Below are 18,607 nucleotides of genomic sequence, written 5' to 3' on the forward strand. Positions count from 1 at the left end.
CGAAAACAGCCGCCAAAGCGGCGATAATTCTATCGCCTCGCCTTGCTGATATGCCCCTTCGTCCTTCCATTCATAGATTTGTCTGTGTACTAGGGTTGATGGTTCTTCATATGTCTGCCAGCCGCAACTAATCCTTCCCACTCGGATAGGCTTGTTCACACTTATAAAAGAGCTATCTTTTGCTGGTTTCTGCCAGCATCCTGTAGATTGTTTTCCGCAGCTGACTTGCATCCAGCTTCTAGAGCTGGATATGAATCAGGAGATTTCATATTTCGATTACGGACTAAAAGTGATTTTGTTAGGCATTACATCACAAGTAGATGTCCAATTTCGATTTGCAATTCATGATATATTTTGGAATAAATACGAAATGTTACTTTTTTCCGTGTTGATAGACCTGACTTCCTTGCTGTGCACTTTACCATTGCTAACCATTGCGGAAGTGCGTGTGCTCTTCTCCTTCAAACATGGTAACACTGGCCTACACCTCATTGGCACATTTAATTTACCTGTATGTCCGTAGCAAATGGTACTACTTGTATCCAAGCCCTGTAAATGAAATGCTACTACTGAAACTGAAACACTCATTGTGCCACCTACGGAAGTAGCCTTCTAAAACATGTGTCAGACCTGCAGCTGCAGCCCATAGTGGAGTTTTAAACTCTCATTTCGACCAGGAAAAATAAACCCTTCCTTTTTAATATATATAAGGCACCCCTAAGGTAGACTCTAAAAGAGTATAGGGTAGGGTGCATTGTGTTTAAAAAGTATGACGTGTAAGGGGGCAAGGCAAGGTCGGGAGACTCCGTGCTTCGGGGCTGGTTAATGCCCATGTAAAGCATGCCTCCGGCAGAGTAATAGCAGACTTCTTCTGGTGCAATCCTCCCTGCAAGGAGGGGAGAGCCAGGGTGCTGGTGAGAGAACAGGCTAGCCTCCCCGGGTTGTGTCACTGCTGATGCGGCGCCTTCCAAGATGACTAACAGTGCAGAGATGCAGAGGGCAGCAGCTCCAGCCGATCATGGATTTTTGTCTGCACTAGTCGTGGGCGCACCAAGGGAATTACAGCCGGGGCACTGTCGGCAACTGGTGCTGTGGGGGGAGAGGAGACACGGGGGCCTTATCATGGTCTTGCCCATTCCCCCCCTCCTACCCTCAATGCCTGCGCTACTCAGCTTCAGGGCTGGAGCCTGGAATACACATCATGTCTGTGAGGCCCTGGTTCAGAGGCCTGCAGGGACTGCCCGCTGAGTTAGGACCCACCTAGCTTGTGAGGCGAGAGGAGTGGGAGAACCTTTGAGCCCCCAGAGAGGTGTGCCTCCAGATGTCTATGAAGGCCCCCCAGTAGAGGGAAAATACTAGAGAGACATCGAAGGGTGAGGAGAGAAAGATCGGTGCCCTGCTTAGATTGCCCCAAGTGGGGACTGGTGGTGCAATATGGGCCTGTAGTGGCTCATGCTTAAGGTAGGGCCCTTTTTGATGCGTTCGGCCAAGGTGATTTCTGGAACCAGGCTTAATTGAGTAACTGCTATGAGGACATATATCTAAACCAAGTGAGTGACTTGTTGTTCTGTTCCCCTCTTCCTCTCTGCTCTGTGGTGTCCTGCGGACTGTAATATGTAACATAGATTCCACAAAGGCATAGATGGTCTACCATTAAAGATCTTTTTTTTCCCAGAAACAAAATAAGCAGTCTGCGATGGAGTTGCTTGTGGCAGATAGCCCCCCTCCGCCTCCCTCCTTCCCTCAGGAGCTAATAGCTCCTGTCATGAAGAGTGATTTCCAACAACTTATGCATGAATTTGGCAAAGAAATGACTGCGATCAAACAACATATAAAGAAGTCTCTAGGTGATCTGGACCTCCAGGTATATGACCTCGGGCATGGAGTGAAGCGGCTGGAGGAGGCTACGGTTAAATGGGATCAGGACCATGACATACCATTTGAAAGAATGGTGGCCCTAGAAAGTTCTTATTGTTCCCTGCTGAGTAAGGTGTGCGACAAAAATAATAGATCCCAAAATCCCTGACGCACAATTCAACTCACATGTCAGAAACGTACTCTACATGATTTGGGATCCCCGGCAAAGGCGTAAATTGTGTTACACTGGGCCCACCGTGTCTTCTATCAGAGAACGAGGACTCTGACTCCAGGTCCACGTCCACTTCTTTTGCCAAAAGGAGGTCTTTTTCACAACTTGCAAAATGGATAAGTGTTTGAGGGGGACACAGTTTTGATTTATCAGAATACCTCCTCTTATACGCTGCCGAAATGGAAAGAATTTAAAAGTGTCATGACTGACCTCAGAGATACCACCGGGGATTCCCCTTCCATTTGCTACTCTCCCTCCATAATACCCACCACATAGCCTACATGTTGGAAGAAGTCAAACAATCTTGCCTCTACATAAAGCTGCTGATACTGCCTCCCAGGAAGGCATGGGGCACACTGCGGGGAGAGAGAAACAGTGGAGAATCCAAAGAACTCCACAACAGCAGAGGGTGGCAAGACAACAATGTAGCCAAAAGGTGTGGTCTGAGGCTGTCATGTGTTTTCCTATGTCAACCTTATTCTGCACGTTGAAGGCTACTTTTGCTTTGCACACATGACCAAATATCACCCTATTTCAGAAAAAGAAAGTTGAGGCTTTAACCTCTAAATATGCCACAGACACTGAGAAACCTTCTCCTGAACAGGAGTTGGGCGGTGTCTCTCCTCAGCACCATGGCAGAAGTCACCATAGAGTGCCAGAATCTTCAAGAGTTTCGGGTAACAAAAGCAACTGATACCTTTGATACAGCTGAAACTGCAGATAGACATGTAGCCCCTCCAGATAGATTGTATAATTTAGATATTCAAAAAGAAAGTGATGAACAATGCACAATAAAGCAATATTTTGGGAAACTTTGACTTTTTCTCATGACATCCTGTTGGAGAAGGCCGACTGGCCACCACCATTTGTATGTGCATCCCCAAAAGGTGAGGATATTATTCGTTCTACTTTTTCTGCCTTTGCCACTGAAGAAGTCAAATAAGCTTTTGCAGCAGAGTGGGCTCTTGCATTAGGCCCTGTGCTCTATCGCATTCGCAATCATGTTGGTTGGGAAAAGGGTTCTCCTTTTCACATTTTACCTTTAAAGTCCAGCTCACAAGTGCAACTACAAGATGCTAAAGCACCTATTAAAGAAATACTCACCCAATTGGAATACCAAGGTGTAATTGAACCCTGTGTCTCTCAAATGAATAATCCACTTTTTCCTGTTTTAAAACCAGATCATTCCTACCATATTGTCTCAGACTACAGGCATTTAAACAGTCATATGCAAAAACAACAGTTGATGGACAGAATGCAGAACAATGTCATGCATTCACCCCAGTACAGAGATCTGGACCTAAATCCATCATTTTTTTGCTCACCATGCCGTTCCAGTTTGAACCCAGCCATATACAAATCAGTCTTGACCCTGTTCCTCATGAGAACAGTCCAGCCCGAACTGCCAAGCCAGGTCCTCCCTGGAAAGGAACCAAGCATCCTAGGACCGGTTTCGGGGTTTCACCCCCTCCCTTGCTCACTTTGCCACTGGATCAAGATAGCCTGGCTGATGAGGGTTATGAACCCGAAACTGGTCCCAAGATGCTTGTTTCCGGTCCAGGGAAGACATGGCTTGGCAGTTCGGGCTGGACTGCTCCCATGAGGCACAGGGTCAGACTGATTTGCATATGGCCATGTGTGAACTGGGGTGGTGGAGTGAGCTAAAGAATGATGATGGATTAAACCCAGATCAGTTGACTGGGGGTGAGTGTTTGATTTGTCAAATGCTCCATCCATCATCCCCTTTGTTATCGCTTTGTTCGCCCTAAGTTGGCAGGGTATGCCCAGACGTGGGTCCCTTGCTCACTTTGCCACTGGATTGAAGATAGCCTGGATGATGAGGGTTATGAACCCAAACCCGATCCCAGGATGCTTGTTTCCGGTCCAGGGAAGACATGGCTTGGCAGTTCGGGCTGGACTGTTCCCATGAGGCACAGGGTCAGACTGATTTGCATATGGCCATGTCTGAACTGGGGTGTGGAGTGAGCTAAAGAATGATGATGGATTAAACCCAGATCAGTTGACTGGAGGTGAGTGTTTGATTTGCTCAAATGCTCCATCCATCATCCCCTTTGGTATCGATTTAAACAGTCATACACACACATTTGCAGTGCGAAACACACATCGTATGGCACTTATTTATGTAGTCCGTAAACAATACAACATCACATTGGACATTTCCAATGGTCTTTTCAGCCAGCCACAATCTAGCTCCTGAAAATCAAGATTGGACTGCTTTTAGCAGCCTTTGTTTTCAAATGCGATATGGACAACTCCTAATGGGCTATAAGAATATTTGCTGCACCCCTTGCGTCAATTCTTCATGATATTGGCCTTGACGTGCTGTCCTACATGGACCAATAAACAACAGAATGCCAATACTGATATACAATTTCACCTCTCAACGGCCACACATTGAAATGAAACAATATAGCCACGAAACCTCTGTTTTCGTATGAATTAATCAGAATTTATTCATAAACATCATCAAATGTATGAATTCCAAGGACACAGTTAAATCACATTAAAATGTTTTTTCTCACTACACCACAAAAATCTCCTTATTAGAGCATTCATCAACCCACCGTCACATCACTTTCACACCCATTCCATCCAACCTTTTCTAGCATACTTTCAAAAACATCCACTACTTGCACTCTCCACACATTCCAGCAGCCCTACACCCTGCCCTCTTTACACAATAACAAAAAAATACCCAATCAAAAATACAATTAAACTATAGGCCAAAAACGAAAAAGTTTAAAGAACTCCCATACATTTTTCAATTCATTTCATATTAAATACACTCAGTTGGCCACACAAAGGTCGGCGCGTTTCGAACCTTCCAAATCCGGGGTTCTCCTCAGGACCAGAAAGCTGCAACAAAATACACACAACATTTACCTTCATTGTTCCTAAATAACATCAATAGCCCCATCTTCTGCCCTGCCCCGTTTCCCACCATCAGCTTATCTCAATCAAATCGCTAGATCAGCCGATCTAAGCTTCAAAACAAACCAAACTTTGTCTGAAAAAACAACAATATGTCTCCAATAAGTATGTTGGTCACAATGTGTTAATAAACAATCTTCAAAAAACCAAAGGGTCTTACATTAATCACGGTGGTCGGTCGTAAACCGCAAGTCGTTCTTCCCGATACGTTGTGTAAATGGTTTTCAACTGGGAATCCTGCATTGGACCCAGGGGAAAAGAAACGAGAATATTTTAGGAATTTAGGATTAACATCACCCGGGATGGAAATGAGCCAAACTTTTTAAGAGACTACTCTACCTTTTCAGTTGAAAACGCTCGTGGACGCCTGGGTTAGTTTTTTTTAGAGTTGGGTGTTGCTCGCGTCCCATTTCCTGTGAAGGAGAAAAACGACGGAGCCATATATTAACACATGAACTGGGCACATGCAGTTTTAAAACCATCAACTCGCCTTGGTGCTATCTGCTAGAATTATACAAGGGCACTCTGTCTTTAACAGCACACTTTGCTCGTCGTGCACAGAAATCTATCATTTGATCTAAAAAGCATTTTCTCTCAGAAACACGTAGCTTGAACGTGAGTCAATCCAACCTGAATCTCTCCGTGGATCACCGGAGAGTTTGGTGATAACTTGACATGGAAGTGGAAGTGGGTAATTATCTACACTCCGGCTTCTGCATTAGTCGCAATGCATGCTGGGACAGATAGTCAGCTCTGTAAAGCTGCGCCCCTAATGACACATAATGCAATTGTGCCTTCTGTTATGGGGACCTAAAGAGGTGGGCATTAAAATCAGGAGGGCAAAACATAATCGCAAGCAATGCTCGATGATTTTTTGCTGAAGCGGTGGAAATGAGGTTCTGCGATTTCACACTGCATTCTGGGCACTGTAGTGATCCATTCTATTAGTGAAAACCCTATTGCCTCTTAGTTCGTGAGACAATGTTTCACATAATGATATTCCTTCATGCAAAGTAACATGCAAAGGTTCCAATGAAATGCATAGGTGGATGCATTCTTATAAGCCCTACTTTGCCAATGCTGGAATCTATATTATTCTCTCAGATGTGGGTTGGAACAGTAAGATGGTTTGAATCACAATATGATTAATCTCATATGTGGCAGAAGTCTAAAAATTATAATTTAAAAATCTCTAACAATTCATTCAATCCATACACTGCCGTATTGAATTTAACAATCAACATAGCCTCTCTCCGAATCAGTTTTGCATCCAAATCCCCTGCTCGACAGTCTTGTTCCACTTTCGAGATAACTGTCCATTTTAATTCCTTATCAGAGTGTGTGTTCAATCTCCAATGGTTCACTAACGGTACTGTCTGGACAATTTTACGTATCCTCGATTTGTGTTGAGAGATTCTATATCGCACTTCTTGATTTGTTTTGCCTATGTATAATTTCATACAAGGGCATAATATCTCATAAACAACATTTTTAGATTTACAGTTCGTAAAAGAATCATGTTTCAAATTAATGGAATTGTGGGTTAACAACGAGCCCTCTTGCGCAGATTCGCAACATACACAGGTACCACAGTTATGGTGTCCGGAGACTGGAGGCAAGCCTAAAAAATCCCGTACTGTGCTCTTCCTTGTTTGAGGTATTGCAGCTCTTACCACTTGATTTGAAATGCTCCTATCTTTTTTAAAGGCAAATAGTGGAGCTGAAGCCAAGGACTTGTCCAAGTTTTTTATCAAATGCCAATTCCAATGTATGACTTTTTTTAGAAGCTTAGAATTGGGGCAAAAAGTTGAAGCGCACACTATTCTTTCAACTGGCATTTGCATTCTTCACTCCAACAAGACTTCTCGTGGGGTCCACCATGCTCTTTTCATTGCCCTCTTGAGCAATTTTTTGGGGTATCCTCAATCGATTAGGCAGCCCATTAGAATTTTAGCATGCAAACTGTATTCATCCTTGAAAGAACAATCGCCATAAAGATATCATTTATGAACCTGGGCAGATGAGCACTTGTGAGTATACACATTTTACTCTATGGAAGCGGCAATCTTTTTACAACCTACGAACACCGTCAGAGGACAGACGTCCATCTGCAACGGTGGACTGATACTACATCTCCTTTCCATAGTCTCTCGACTTGCCACGTCCGAGGCGCTGACGGAGCCCATTCCCGCAACTAGAAGGGTAGGCACGTTACTTTTAAATCTAGCATGACCACCATTTCCCACATAGCTGGTAGCAGCATTCATTAGTTCCATTTGGAACTGACACACCGCAAGCTTTTGCCTCGTATACTTCACACGATATACGTATCTAGAAATAGATGTCTTGCTATCTCTGACCACCAGTTTCCACCATTGAAACCGGATCACCCACACGGTTCTGTTTTAGATTTATTTTCACATGCTGCTGGCCATTTGCGGGTAGTTTTTATAAGGCACACGATCACTGATAAACTGCCTATAGAAGATGTACCCCAACACAGCGGTCAACTGCACAAGGATAATGATGCTTTGGCACCAGGTCATTTTACCTGCATGTTAATATTGTGTTCATGCCTGTTTGAATGAACACATCACTGTGTTTACTTGCAATATGAACACAACATGCGAGTATTTTTGACCATCATTGGATAAGTGGATTACAGTATATGTTTTGTTTTGTCTCTTTTCTGTCCATATGTGTGTCTTTTTATTTCACCAGGTTGGGTATAGGTTCCTAAAAGAAGGAGTTGCTATCAGCGCGTGGACGCTTGATCCCTTTATTATTAAGGTACTACAGGTTCACAGTTCTGTTCTTCCCTGGAACTTGGTCTTTAAAATATTTTTTTCTCTCACCTCATTTCTGGTCCTGACGAAGCGCTAACGGATCCCTTAAGGACCAGCATTAATGCGCGAAACAAGTTGACCCCATTTTTGTAGGACTTCCACTCACCTACACTACACCCATCCTGAGAGTAGCAGTTAATTACACACCTGCCCTCAACCATTTTTTCCAAAGAGGAGCTCCAGGATTATTTTTAACCTTTGCTACACGGAGCCGTGAATAAAAACCTTGGTTCTGGGCTCCATATAGCATTTTTAACTCACAAACTCACCTCTCTTTTTATAGGCCCACCCACCCCCATGCACAACTGCGGCGTCTCCATAAAAAGATCTCCGATAAAGAGCCCTCTAGCGGGGCCCATGGGGGACTGCAGCGCCACCCCCACGAGGAGCAACGCCCGATGATGAAGCATGACACTCGAAAGGGTGTGTGAGGGCACTATATTCTAAAGGAGAAATTCCCCCACACTCTTTTTCACTCGACCGCGTTACTAGCACACATTCCAACTCTTTGGCATTTTTCTCATTCTCTTAGGAACAGTTACCCTCTTAGTATATATAATTTATGAACCTTACTCCCTATAAACTGAATAAAGGGATTGTTGTTATAGATTAATTTTTCTTCATATTTCGCCATGAAGAGTACTGCTGGCTATGGGGTTAAAGGACACCCCATCGCTACTCCCTTCACTTGGAAGTAGAATTCTCCGTTAAAAATGAAATAATTCTTCTTAAATGCAAAACTCGCCAGTTCTACTATGAATTCCGTGGGTACTTGGACTGGTTTTATCCTGTTCTCCAGAATATAAGTTACTACTGCTATGCCTTCATTTTGAGGTATTTGAGTATATAAGGACACCACGTCCAATGTGACTAGAAGATGTTCTTTCTCAACAAATTGCATAGAGTCCAGTTTATTGATGAAATCTGTAGTGTCTTGGAGAAAGGATGGAACTTCTGCCATTAAAGGTTTTAAAAAATGATCAAAAAGTTTTGAAATGGGCTCCATCAAGGATTCACACCCTGACACTATCGGTCTTCCTGGCGGATGAGTCTCATTTTTATGCACTTTGGGTAGTACATAAAATAATGGAACTATAGGGTATTTGTTTTGTAAATACTCATATTCTTTTTTGGCCAAGAAGCCTTGTTCATATCCAATTTTCAAAATATTGGAGAGTTCCCCTTGTAACTCCCAAGTAGGGTCTTTTGTAGCTTTTCTATAACATTCACTGTCTCCAAGTTGTCTCATCACTTCAGCTGTATATTCCAGCGTGCCCTATACAACTATCAAACCCCCTTTATCAGCCTGCTTTATTGTTATTGAGGGGTCATTCTTAAGGTTTGCAAGAGCTTCTTTTTGTAGTTTGGATGTATTATGTTTTACATATTTTTTCTTTTTTTCCATATCTGTAATTGCAGACAACACTGTTCTTTCAAAAGTGACTACTTCTTTGGGGACCTTTGTAGCTGGTGGACAAAAAGATGATTTTTTTCCTTAGTCCTGTTACTTCCACACCTTTAGAAAAAGGATTTTCAGCAAAAAATGTTTTTAGTCGAATTTTATTGCAAAATTCAATGACCTCTGTTTTCATTTTGACATAGTTTGCCTCTTAGTGGGAACAAAAGATAGTCCTCTTCCTAGAATACTTTGCTCTTTGTTAGTCAAAGTTCTTTGCGACAGATTATAAATGGGAGAGACTGCTAGTTTTTGTAATTCTATCGTCTTGTTGACATCTCCCAAGGTTGATCGTTGAATCTGTTCCTGCCTCGTGGCTTCTGTTGACCTCTTCATAAAAAAGGAGTTTGTTGTTGTTGGTAATTACTCCTTCTATTTATATTTGGATGTCCTTCGTTGTTCTCTATCTCACTACCACTTGAGGATGAAGATGTTTCCGAAAATGAGATGAAGTTGTTTTTTGATCTTCCTTGAAATTCCAGAAGGTACTTACGTGACTCTGCTCTTGAACAGAAATCCGTCTGTAGATATGGATAATCCTTTTCCAATGAAAAATTCCTTTTGTCCTTTTCAAACTTGTTCCCTTTCTGATTAATAGTGTAGTCTTTAAATTCCAAGATCTCCTTTTCTACTTTCTCCAGTAGTGCTTTGGAGTCTGTAATGGTTTGGTTGCCCTTAATTTCTGATTCTAATACCGCAATCTCATCCAGTTGCTGTTTTGAAATTCTTTGAGCAGTTTCAACTGTCAAGACCATGAGGTCTCTGCTGCACTTGGGTTCTATAAAGCTATAGCCCTTTTTATTCAAGGGTTCGTCTGTGAAGATCACTGGGACGTTTCGTATTTGCAAACCTCCAGGAAATGTTCCTGCTTTTAGATGCTCCACCAAAAAGTGGCCATGAAGATCAGTCCTAATTTGTTTTTTCTTTAGTCTGAGAAGTTTGTCTGACTCGTTTAGATTTTTTGCTGAAGCACTCAAAGAGGCCGACATGGACGATATCTACTTAACGGACCATGAATTAAATCCTCACATGGCCAGAGTAGATCATATTTTATTGGGATTTGCTGAACTTGGCTATAAGGTCAACTTCAAAAATCAAATATCGCTTTTCTGAGTGTCCATTTTCTAGAACATGAAGGAAAGAGCCTTTTCCCTCATGTTTGGGAGAAATGTGCACAACTGCAGCCTCCAAACACACTCAAAAAAGTCTCTGCTAGGGTTTCTAAATTTTGGCAGAACATATATGCCTCACTATGCACAACGCGCTAACCCACTTTATGAATTAATACGCCCCGATTTTCCCGCTGCATGCTGGACATCAGAGCACACAGATACTCTCAGATCATTACAATTTGACTTACTTGAAACACGCCTCTTACATACATGTGTCAATACCACCAACCTGGTCATTCTCATTTTGCCAGGTATAATTGAATATACTTACACAACATTTAATGAAGGTAAAACAGTGCCTATAACATATATGTTGCATTTTTATTCCAATGCGGAAATGCATTTTGCTTCCACTGAAAAAGTACTGCCTGCAGTGCAGATGCCTATCGTTAAAGAACGGCCACTTGCACATGGGAAACATATTATTATCCTTACTCCCATGCCAGCCTTAGAGGCTGTCACAAAAGCTAGTATTCCAAACTCTAAAGCCCTCCAATCTAGATGGATACTGTAGAAAAGTAGGATCTGCTTCTATGCTTACACCCTTGTTTTTGCCTGTTGCTAAACTGTTACTGATAAGTCTGACTGGGATCCTGCTAATCAGGACCCCAGTCTATTTGCTTTCTCCCTTAAATTGTTATGACGAGTACTTAGGTACATTCCAGATTGAATACTGGGGAACCCTTATAAGTCCCTAGTATATGGTACTAAGGTACTCAGGGCATAGGCACCCCAGAGTTCTCCCTTGGGCTGAAGCATGCATTATGCCACCCATGGGAGACCATTCAAAATGGAACTACAGGCCTGCCATTGCAGCCTGTGTAAGCTGGTGCTAGCACCACTTACTAAAGATATAGGTTTCCTATATCTAGGGTCACTGCACTTAAAACCTATAAGTCATCCCTATGGCAGGCCTTTGAAATCCTGAAGGCAGGGTGCTTGGTTCTAAGTGATAGTGTGCCCCTGCATGAGCAGGACACCCCTGCAGCCATTCTCCTGGGTTGTCAGTGAAGCAGTCATATACTATATAGAGGGGCACCCCGTAATTACGCAATGATCATCTGAAACTGGCTGCAACAAATCCAATCAACTTTGCTATCAAACATGTTGGAATCATACCCCTACACCGTAAACGTTGTTGAAGGTATGATTACAAGAACTGGAAGAGCCCTCTGTTAGGCTCACAATGTTCCCGTTGCCAACCTTCTAGACCGGGACAGCACAAAATGGTTCTTGACGACCAGAGACACATTTCTGCCCTCCTGCTGCTGAGCCAAGCTCGAGCAGGGGAAGGCAGATCCACAGGCATCCTGTCACAGGGAGGTGTGACAACCTCCCAGACAGGATTTAGTGTATTGGGACCGGGTGGGTGCACTTGCCTGCACCACTAAATCTACATGAGCGGGACATTTGGTCTCCCTGTGCATAGTCCAGCTCAAACCAGTCTTGGGAACAGTTGGCTCCCGCTCTGGCGCGAAACTGGACAAAGGACATAGGAGTAACCTCCCCCCATCCAGACCCTCCCCTGGGAGGGTCCCCTGATTTATCACAACCCTTTCCCAAGGGTACTTAAGGACTTACTTGGTTATAAGTCCCTAGATTCATCGTGGGATAAGATTCAGATCATACACCAGTTCTTCTACCGCCTGGGCACTCTGGACTTTGATGGACTTAGTGACATAGACTCTGTCCCCTCTGCTTTCTGGTACATCTCAACTAGAATACTCCTTCATATTCCCCTGTACACTTTCTCCTTCTTCAGCAGTGGCACTTTCCTGAAGTCCTCCATTGGGTTCAACAGCAGTTTCCGACACCACTTCACACATATGCTCCCTGCTCCCCTGGTTTAGGTAACGTGGGTACTAGGGTATCCACAGGTGGGGGGGGGGGGCTCTCCAAACTTCTGTCTTCCACAGGGTTTATTCTGGGTCCACTGGGAAGGGTCCTTAATCTTTTAACAACCCAATTGTGACTTACACTTAGACTTGTACAGAGCACACAGTCATTCTTGCACACGCTCTCCGTGGGGTTCCTAGCCTCTAACCTTGGGTGGTTACTTGGGTCCCCAGAACCTCTGCGTCCTTTTGACATTGTCTTGACCCGAGACATGGTTCATATACCACTTTCTCAGTATATGGCTTGACCTCTCCCTGGGTTCCACTGTGTATTCTGTGCTATTTACTGTGTTTCTTTACAAAGTATTGTGATTATCTCTGGGTAGGAGATAGCTAAACGTGTTAGAGAGTATATTATAATAAATCAGGCCTGGGCGTAGTGGGCATAGTGGGACTACGTGGAGCTACGTGGAGCAGCGCATAGTGTGCCCAAATCTATGCACACTTGCGCGCTCCGCGTAGCCCCACTACGCGCCGCCCACCCTCCTTTTAAAATAATATAAAGTATGATAAAAACATTAAATAGAATGACTTACCTGCAGCGCGGCGTCTCCGGGGCTCCCTCTTCCTCGTTCACAACTACGCCGCGCTGCAGGTAAGTCATTCTATTTAATGTATTTATCATACTTTATATTATTTTAAAAGGAGGGCGGGCGGGAGGTGGGTGGCGGGCGGCAGGCAGCTCTACTTCGCCCTGGCATGTGCGTAGCGCTGCCTGCTATGCTTACTTTGAAAACTGCGAAGCAGGCAGCGCTACGTACACTCCGTGGGCGAAGCGGAGTGCTACGCCCGGGGTTATAATAAATACATATTTTTATAAATACCTTGTGTGGTTCTTTTTCACTTAAAGTATACTATAAGCGTGCATCCTGGTAAAACAAGTTGCTTTACACTCCTTCTGGACTAAGCCTGAAGGCTGTTCTCCACAGTTACCACTTAGAGAGCTTTCCAAGGTAGCCTAAGACCTCTTAAATCGTCATAAGGGTTGACTGGACTTGTGCAAGATGCCCACTTACATCAGTGGACATCATATACCAGACCAGCTTCTCACACATACAATGCGCCACATCCATAATATCTGTTGATGCAAACTTTGTCTTCAACCCCTCTTTACATACACAATAATTTCTGCAGTATGAACATGTCTATCTCATGCCTTCTTCTGTTTTGCCTCTTGATCAGTATAAATCTATCATTTATACTGATAGTTCAGCACAACCTGTTATACGTTCAAATCAGCAATACTCAGCAGCATACGCGATTGTTATTGGTGTTATGTTGAATGGCGAGTTCCAACCTCGAAGAAATAGCAAGCAGTCTTTAGGTAACTGCACTGAGAAGTTGCCTGAACTGAAGGCTTTGCTTCTGGCTAGGCCTGGGCAGAAAACTACGCTACGCTCGCGGAGTGTGCGTAGTTTGCTCAACTATGCGCTACGCGAATCGCATCTAGCACAGTGCAAAAACAGTGTCCATTTTTTACTCGATCGCGGTCCTCAACATCAAGTTGCCGACCGCGAGTGAGCAAAATCAACATCCCGGCGAGACTTTTTCCTCGTTTGCGATCGGCAACATGAAGTTGCTGATCGCGAGCATGGAAAATAAACCTCCTGGCGAGATTCTCAACGCGGGGAGGTCAGGTTTCTCATTGTGAGTGGTGAGAAACTACCAGTCCACGTTGAGAAAGCTTCCACTCGAGTACAAATCTACTCGAGCGGCAGAAAATGACCGCTTCCACTGTGCATGATGCATTGCTCTTTACCAACTAAATGAGGTAAAAGAGGATCTAAACGTAAAGCAAGTGTCTTGGCAAAAAGTTTGTAATCAACATTAACCAGAGAAATTGGTCTATAATTTTTGCAAAACATAGGATCTCGTCCTTCTTTATGAATCAGGCAAATTGTGGCTTCTTGAAAAGTACCTTCTGTTTTACCAGAGAGAAAAAAGGAATGAAAAAGGTTTAAAAGCTTAGGAAGGAGTAAGTTAGAGAAATGTAGGTAAAATTCAATTTAAAAGCCATCAGGGCGTTTTCCCTTTCTTTAGAACAGACAAAGCAGAGGAGAGTTCATTAAGGGTGAGGTCAACCTCAAGGCCAGAAATATTAAGATGAGACTTGGATAAGGATGGTAATTTATCAAGATAAGATTGAATGAGAGAACTAGAGGGAGGCGACTCCGGGGTGTACAAATCTTCATAGAACAGTTTAAATTCATTAAGGATGTCTTTATCCTTATGAAGAAGAGTGCCATCCACAGAATAAACAGAGTCAATCAATGTACGATCTTTACGGAACTTAAGGTAATTGGCTAGAAGTTTTCCAACTTTATTATGACCACCATAATAGCGAGCGCTACTACGAAGAAGTATGGAAGACGCATTGTCAGTCGAAGTTTTGTTGAATGCCAATTTAGCCCGAATCAGGGCTGGAAGGACTGCATTATCCGATGAGGTATAACATTTATGCTCTAAAGCTTTGATGTGGGCCAGGGTAGCTTTATGTTGGTGGAGAAAACGTTGTCTTCTTTCTTGAGACAAAGTCTATAATGAAAGCCCTTGCAGTAGCTTTAAAGGAGTCCCAAATTATGTAAGGGGAGGAAGTAGAAACGTTATTAATGTCAAAAAATTTGTTAGCAAATGTGGTGAAAGAAGAGGAGAAAAGAGGGTCAAGAAGAAGAGAGTTGTTGAAACGTCAACGGGAGGACCTGGGATGTGGTGGAAGTAGATCAAGGTCAGTTATGATTGGGGAATGGTCAGAAATAACGATAGGTTCAATAGAAGAGGATAACAAGTTTTGAGATAAAGATTGAGAAAGAAAGATATAGTCTTAACGAGAGAGAGAATTGTGAGGGGAAGAGAAAAAAGAGAAGTCATGGGAATCAGGGTGAGTGAGCCTCCAAGAGTCAACAAGATGTGTTTGGGAGATAGTATGCAAAAATTGTTTATGAGATCTATGGGGTGTAAAGCGTGTCTGTGATTGGCGATCAAGAACGGGGTCAACAACTTGGTTACAGTCACCTCCTAAAATGAAATTTTCATCTCTAAATTGAATACATTTTTGTGTGATCATAGGCCAAAAGGAGCAATCAGGATGAGTGGGACCATAAACATTAAAAACAGTCAAAGAAATATTATTAATTAACAGCTTAGCTAACAGCCATCTACCTTCTGTATCATTTTCTTGCGTTATAATTTTACAATTTAGTTTTGTATGACATAGAATTATTACACCATTTTTCTTATTAGAAGTGGGAGAGACTAAAACTGATCCTACCCAGCTTCTCTTCAAAGCCTCAGTTTCTGTTAGATGGGTCTCTTGCAGAAAAACAAGGTCATGGTTATAAGAGGCAAGATGTGATAGAATTCTCTGTCTCTTAATAGGGTTAATGAAACCTTTCACATTCCAAGAAATAACTCTGAATGTAAAACCATCAAAAATACATAAAAAACGACAACAATAAAAACAAAACGTACAATATTAACAAAGATGCAATAAATACTGTAATCAAACTTACAATCCAAATACAAGTACAACATCAAAGAAAAGGAGGGAAAGGGAAGGAAAAAGGAAGAAGGGAAAGAAGGACCAAAAAAGGAGAGGATTGAAAAAAGAGACAATAAGAGAAGGCAGTACATGACAACCACCAATGCAGTATAGGAATGTAGATTGAGAAAAATAGAGAGGATGACGACTGTGATATGTACCTTTTCGGGGAAGACAAAAGAAGACGTGCGGGGAGTGGCGACACGAGGAAGACGGCACAACTAACCGGGGAGGTAGCATCACAGCGGGGAACATATTCGATAAACAGGAAACAGAGAGAGAAATGCGTTAGAGGATATAAATTCTTTTTTTTTTCTAAAGTACCTATAGCAAATAGAAGAATATAAAAGAAGTACGGAAAACAATATAAGACAAACATAGTGCTACAATACAATTATTAACAATAACCTGAAAAGATAAAAAACAATAAGTAAAACCAAGCAAGAGTAAATTCAAAATAGAGGAGAAAAAAGTCAAGGTCTGGCGGTTGAAGAAGAGAGAGGGCCAGAGACCACCATCGACGATGTGGAATGCGACTGGATGAATTTTCTCAGCTCTGCCGGTTCCTCAAAAGTGGAGGTTTTATTTTGGTAAGTAACCTTGAATAAACATGGGTGAAAAAGTCCATAACGAGCTCCAAGTGTGCGTAAGGGAGGTCGAAGATCCTAAAATTCTTTCCGCTGTTTAGAAGTCGCAGAGGAAACGTCCTGAGATAAAAATAACTTAGCACCTTACCAGACAAGCTGTTTTTTGTGTTTATCTGCATTTAAAACCAGTAGCAAGTCTGTAAATTTCAAAAACATAAAAAATAACACCTCGTGGCTTGGAGGGAGCAGCTGAAGAAGACAAATGAGGACCCAACCTGTGTGCTCCCTGTATATTCAGATTTGTAGATGTAGGTAGGTCCAGAAGCTTTATGAGAAAATTGTTGAAGAAGGGAACTGGATCATCACCTTCTAAATTTTCTGGAAGTCCATATAAGTGTAGATTGTTGCGCCTATTTCTGTTTTCCAAGTCCTCTGCTGATTTCTTCAGCAAAAGGACCTCCTTCTCAAGGGCAATTAATTTTGTAGAAACAGTTTGAAGTTCATCAACTTGCTGTTCCACTGTGGAAATATGAGAGTCCATAGAAGCCCACTTAGTGTCCATAGTCTGTAAGCGTGAATTAGTCTCGTCGATAAAGGGGCGCAAAGAGCGAATTTCCTCAAAGATAGCGTCGAGTGAGATCGGAGAAGCAGGCTTTGGTGGAGAAGGAGGGTCCTGTTTGAGACGTTTATTAGCGGGAGATGAAATTTGCATTTTAATTGATGCTGGTGACGAAGTTGACTTTGAAGAATTGGATTGCGCCATAGTGATAGTTTTCCTAAATACAGGAGCAGAGGGGAAATATACTGACACTGGAGACTGAGGTATGGATCTCTTCTGTGTAAGTAATAGTTTCTTGCTCCTGCCCATAGGGTAGAGAAGGAAAAAATAACACCAGTGAAGAATTAGAATGACTCACAGTGCGTGAGGTAAGCTTCACAAGTGGATGCGCAAACAGTTCAAAAATACAGTTTTATTGTTATTAAAGTTAACAATATGACTGGTCAGGCATAGAATTGCAGAAAAAAATAAGAAATATCATCAAAAATCAGGAAAGCAGCATAGTAATTGAGGTGCAATGCCAGGAAATCATCACAGGGAAAAACAAAATGGCGGCCGCAGAGAAGATAGAACAATAAAGAGAGGTTTTACCTCAAAATACAAATAAGTCACCCATTTCAGGCATATGAGGGTGATCAGGAGCAGTTCCGATGTCTAAAACTCTCAGTTTCGATGTGTAGAGAGAGTTTTTTGCTGCGAAATATACTGCAACATTTCCGCCGCAACGTGGAGCTCCGGAGCTAGGTGGCCATCTTGTTTGGTGCCGCTCGTGCTCCTCAATGTACACTTTTTAATTTTACACAATGGGAACATTGTCCGACTCCCCCACAAGAGAGTCCTGGAAACGTACAAAGACAAATTCACGTACTTTTCAGGATATGACACGTCAGATACTACACCATATTATTTCAAATTAGTCCCTACACCACTGAAAAAATATATGCTTACATAGACAAACCTAATATATACAGCTTAGTTTGTCACCCAATTAGCCCTTGAAGGCTATGATTATTGGAAGAGCACGATTGAACTGAAATTGATTTGGGGAACCAAACCTTGGAAAGGTAAGAGAACCAAAACCCACTTTTAAGCAGGGTGATTTCCAACACAAATCCTTTTTTTGAATGACATTGTCCAGCAGGCTACATGTCTGGGACTGGCAAAAATTAAAGAAATGAATGCAACGGATATTCCCTCAATTACCCGCTTTGATAATTGGGAATGTTTGTTATCACAATGGAGATTTAGAGACAATCAAACTAGTTGCATTCTCCCACTAACAATACTCGCACACAAGAGCAACTGATATTCTTAAAGGAAATCACTGGAAGGGAAAGGAAGATCCCCCTCTATTTCAGGATATTAGTTCACAACTTCTGCACTATCCAAAGATTTTGGATTAGACACCTCACTCACTTATCCTGACATGCTTCATCAATGGCGCCTATCCACACCCTGGTAAGATGGTACCACCAAGGCGGACTCAACCATAGATGGAATGGGAGTTCTTAGA

The sequence above is a fragment of the Triturus cristatus genome, chromosome 2_1 (assembly GCF_964204655.1).
Source record: "Triturus cristatus chromosome 2_1, aTriCri1.1, whole genome shotgun sequence".
Classification (NCBI taxonomy): Eukaryota; Metazoa; Chordata; class Amphibia; order Caudata; family Salamandridae; genus Triturus; species Triturus cristatus.